The sequence below is a fragment of the Ammospiza nelsoni genome, chromosome 18, assembly GCF_027579445.1.
Source record: "Ammospiza nelsoni isolate bAmmNel1 chromosome 18, bAmmNel1.pri, whole genome shotgun sequence".
NCBI lineage: Eukaryota > Metazoa > Chordata > Aves > Passeriformes > Passerellidae > Ammospiza > Ammospiza nelsoni.
The window spans coordinates 12,713,042-12,718,267 of record NC_080650.1 but is presented as its reverse complement, the minus strand read 5'-3'; positions in this window follow the sequence as shown (position 1 = coordinate 12,718,267).

Below are 5,226 nucleotides of genomic sequence, written 5' to 3'. Positions count from 1 at the left end.
TGGGACTGTGTGCTCCAGGAGGAATGAACAGCAAGTGATGGCCTTCAGTGGGTAAGATCCAGTCTTCAGTTAGTGGCAGGGAAGATACTGGGACTGGAAGATGGAGATCAACTGCCACAATGAGACCCCACCTGCAGAGCTGCCTCCAAGTCCCAGCACAAGGAGAACATGGAGCTGCTGGAGAGAATCCAGAGGAAACCATGGGGATGCTCTGAGGGCTGGAGCCCTTCTGCTCTGAGCCAGGCTGGGAGAGCTGGGGGTGCTCACCTGGAGAGGAGAAGGCTCCAGGGAGAGCTCAGAGCCCCTTGCAGGGCCTGAAGGGGCTCCAGGAGAGCTGGAGAGGGACTGGGGACAAGGGATGGAGGGACAGGACACAGGGAATGGCTCCCAGTGCCAGAGGGCAGGGTTGGATGGGATATTGGGAATTGTTCCCTGGCAGGGTGGGCAGGCCCTGGCACAGGGTGCCCAGAGCAGCTGTGGCTCCCCCTGGATCCCTGGCAGTGCCCAAGGCCAGGCTGGAATAACCTGGGATGGTGGAAGGTGTCCCTGCTCTTGGCAGGGGGAGGAGTGAGGTGAGCTTTAAGATCCCTTTCCATGAAAACCATTCTGTGATTCTGTGCCTGAAGAGCTGCAGCAGAGCACAGCTGGAGATGTGTGAGCAGAGTTCAGCATGTTTTTGCATGTAGGTTTTTGCATGTAAGCAGAATCTCCTTCACTCTGGAATTATTGGCTATTAATGGAGCTGCATCCTGCAGTGCTGTTTTAATAACACTGAGGAAGCACTTGGAAACATCCAACAGACCAAACCCCCATAAAAAAAGCTCCTGAAGGGCTCCTGAGATGGTTCCTGCCCCAAAGGCCAGCACTCCCTCTGTGGGGGAAGAGTGGGAGAGAGGGAGTCCTTCCCTAAATCTCTGAGTGTCTCCACACTGCAGGGTCTCCTGCATCCCAGCACTGCTCCTCACCCACAGGCACATGCAGCTTCATTTTTCTGTCTAGAGTGAACTTTTAAGGAGAAGTATTGAGGGACAAAAAGCAACTGTGCCCCTGATTCTCCTACAAGGCCCTGACCCGTGGCTGTGCCTCCACCACCTGCTCGGGCTGACATTCAGGGAGCTGAGGCTGGCAGAGGCTTGGGCACATTCTAGCCAACTCCAAATGCCAGTTTTGTTTTCTGGAGACACCATTTTCCTGTGTTTTACACAGTCTTACCCTCTGTTACTGAAAAAAAGGTCTGTGTGTGATTCAAGGTCAATCTACTGCACAAAGGACTTGGTTTCCTGTTATCAAGCCCAGACTTTCATCAGAGTAAACATCCCCTCGCTGCACGTCCTGTAGAGAAACACATGAACAGTACCATGAACAGAATATAGCATGACATGCCTGGAAAAGAAACCAGTACCTTGTATTTGCCTCCCACATCCCCCTTCTCCCTCTGGTGTTTGCCCAAAGCCTTCCAGGGTAGTGCTGGGTGCTTTTCTTATGAACAGCCACAAACCGTCCTGAAGGGCGTTAATTCACAGAATTGTGAACAGTTTGGATGAGAAGGGACCTTAAAGCCCATCTCATCCCACCCCTGCCATGGGGACACCTTCCACTATCCCAGGGTGCTCCAAGCCCTGTCCAACCTGGCCTTGGACACTCCAGGGATGTGAGTGCTCCGGGATGTGAATCCACTGATCACAGCCAGGCTGTTTGCATTCCTGTTTTCCCAGTGTGCAGCCAGCTCCCCAAGCAGGTATTCACACCGTGAGCCAGTGGATTCTGCAGTAGAACAGTGGGTCATTGATGCTCTGGGAAATGCCAAACAGGCCTGTCTGGCACACGGACACCCAGGGCGGCGTTTCCTATGGAAAACTGTGAGCCTTCGGAATCTCAGCCTCCGCTTCAAGGAAAGGTCTACATGTCAACCAGACTTAAATTAGCCTTGGAAACTGATTCTGGAAAATGTGCCAGCTCAGATGCAAATCCCTCTTACTTACCTCGTGATGACAACAAAAGCCTGGTGAAATTTTACTCATCCATTAACAGAAAAGACCTTGCCCGGTGACACACGTGGGTGGGATTCCAGCAGGGTGACATTGCTTTTGGCATGAGGGCCTTGGCCCCCAAGAATGGCAGCCCTGTGGCATGACAAATGCAGGCCACAGCCACATACCTTACCTGCTGACTCAAGGGGAAGAATGCAGAACCTACAAAAATTAAACTTCCAGCCAAAATCCCGAGATGGTAATCTCACAGAACAGCCCCTGAGGTAAAAGATTGATGATTAGAATTACACTCAGGAAAACACTGGTTCATTTCTAAACACCTTCAGAGCAAGTTATAGCCAAGACATTCCACTGGGGTCACTTCCTAAATCCACTGGAGGGAAAGCATGAGCACTCAGCTCACTGGGACAGTGATTTTTGTTTCACCACCATGGATAGAGGCCCCTCCATGCCCCATTAAAATCAATGGCAGAACTCTCCTGTTTTTAGCATGAACTCATTTTCGTTTCTCCTCCTCCTGGTCATGTTTCTCCTCTCTGCCATATCTCCAAAACTGAAACTGCAGCAGCAGTGATCAGATCAGATGACTTTCTAGATCACACACAACCGCGGAAATCCCAAAAGAATCCTCTGGTTTCAGGTGAAAACCAAATGTCGATACCTGTCCACCCGCTTCCCGCACAACCCCTGGGGCTGGGTTAATTTTCCTGTTGAGGACCGGCTATTTAAGGATGTGGTTGAGACGATGCGTTTCTGTTTGACTTCAGTTTGAAACCAAAAGACTGCTCTTCTTGTTAACCGCTCTCCCAGAAAGAAGGAAGGATTTCCAGAAGCCCCACTCACCTGGCTGTGGCTCGGCAGGTTGAGGATGTCCACACCCCAGCGACTGAAGAGCCTGCGGTCGCCATAAACGAGAACAGGTTCCCTTTCTTCGCTGGCTTTCTGAAAAACCCTGGGGAGCATTCACTTTCCCCTTACAGAATGTTCTTAATATTTTGGGGGTTTTTAAAGCAGTTTTTAATCTTAATTGCTGCTGGGATCTTTGGGTGATCAAAGGGAGGATGGCTGTGATTCTTTGTATTACTCAGTGCTGCATTAGCACCGGGATCACATATTCATTTATTTTGGTTGAGGAGGTAACAGTCTCCTTTCACTGCATGCACACAATTACTGTAAGCATGCAGGGGACTTGCCAAATGATGCATGAGGGGAGGAGGAGAATCTTTGAAGAAAATTGTTCAAACGTAATTTAGTTCACTAATTGGCAAGGGACCGTTACTAACGAATCGCTTCTGTTTTATGTCAGTAGTGAATCAGGTTGATCATGTGTAACATACATTAAGTCAGTTAATGAGTATTAACTAGAAATGCGACCGAAACACAAGAAAAAGGGTTTTTCACCTTTAACTAGCCAAGCAGAATCACCAATAAATAAAAGGATATGTGTAAGTGGCTTAGATGATTCCAATCTGCAGTGGAAAGACTTTTCTTAGAAAATGATGGTAACCACAAGAGGGGAAAAAAATCAGATGCTTACTGCGGCACTTCATCAACACTTGCTTTACTTCTAACCAAGCCTGAAATGAAAATGACTAAAAGTCATTACCATAAAATAACTGATTAGAACCCCATGTGAACTGAGACAGTGAGTTCTGGCCCTGGCTATGGGACCAGGGCATCATAAGGCCAGTGAAGGTGTGTGCTGACCTGGTGGTGGCTGTGTGTGCACTTTCACTGGGGGACAGGACACTTGGCACCCCCCTAACCCTTGATGTGCCCCTAACCCTTGGGAATCCCATGGAGAGCACTGAGATCACCTTATTGGAGCAGCCATAATCACAGCCATGCTTCACTCTCCTCTCTGTGTGTGACCCAATAGCGTGACACAGCTTTGGGTGCAGTCAGGGCTGCAGGAATGTGGCCCTCAGAGCCCAGCAGAGCCAGGGAGGTGACAGCAGGCCCACGTGCAGAGCCTGGCTCACTCGTGGATGTGCAGCCCTGAGAGCAAACACTGTTACAAAACCCGGGCAGAAGGAGAGTTTCTGGCTGGCTCTGGCATGTGAACAAACTGGCTTATTAGGCCACAGATGCAAAAATGAGAATGTGGAGTGAAAGTGAGGATAAAATGGAGAATTCTGGTGGGTGCTCTGCAGGTTTTGTGAAATAGGTATCAGGCCATGGAACCTGCCAGACACTGTGGGGGGCTCAGGGACAGGCAGGGTCTGTTTGCTGTGATCTGCAGGATTTGCTTTAGGATTGCAATCCAACACTGCACTGCCTGGAGAAGGAGGGTGGCAGAACATCTCAGGGAGCTCAGTCTGGGCATTACCTCTGCTTCAGCCTTGGTTTCTAACTCAGGCTTTTCAACTTTCTGGCCAAGCAGAGTCAAAGCAGAAGGGAGATGCATCAATCCCATCTCCTGGTAGCTTTGGGCAGGGAAAGATCACTGTTCCAGCAGGAAGGAAGGGCCCTGATGTCTGCAGCCAGTCTTGGATACTGCCACAGCAGATGAGAGCTCCAGACTCTATGGATCAGATACCTGTCATGTGTTGCTCTCCTTACCTGTATTTGCAGCCACCAGGTGTCTTTCTCACAGCAGGTTCTGAACTGGGTATTTTGCAACACAATTTATATCACACAACTGCTGAGCCCCTCAGCACATGGTGGGGTGCTGATTTAGAAATGAGCTGATAATACAGTCATGGCAACGGTACTTGCAGAGTCAGAAGAAAAATCTAAATATCCAGCACCAGCAGAAAATGTGTACAGATTAGTTTATCTCTGCACTCAATAGAGATAAGACCCCTTATTTGAAAAAAAAATCTAAGCTCCAGGAAACAGCAGAAAGGATGAAGTTAAGCACAGTGTGGTGGATCATGAGACATGCTGCCTGCTGGCATTGATACCTCAGAGTTCATCTGGAAATAATGCCTTAAATCAGGGTGACAGGACAGTCCAGCCCCAGAGGAGGGGACTTGGCCAGTGAGGGGCAGGGAGTGTGAGGGAAAGAGGCAGAAAGAAGCACACAGACACCGTTTATGTGGAATGATAAATTCTCAGCTCAAGAACATCAAACAAGTGCAGCTGGCTGGCAATGCCATGGCAGTTCTGGTGCTTGCTGTCTCTTGGCAATCCAGAGTTTTCAGGAGACAAATAAACATGCAGAAATACACGTGGGATGGGGAAGAGTTAAACATTGGTCTGTACCAGTCAGATGACAATGCAAACTCACACC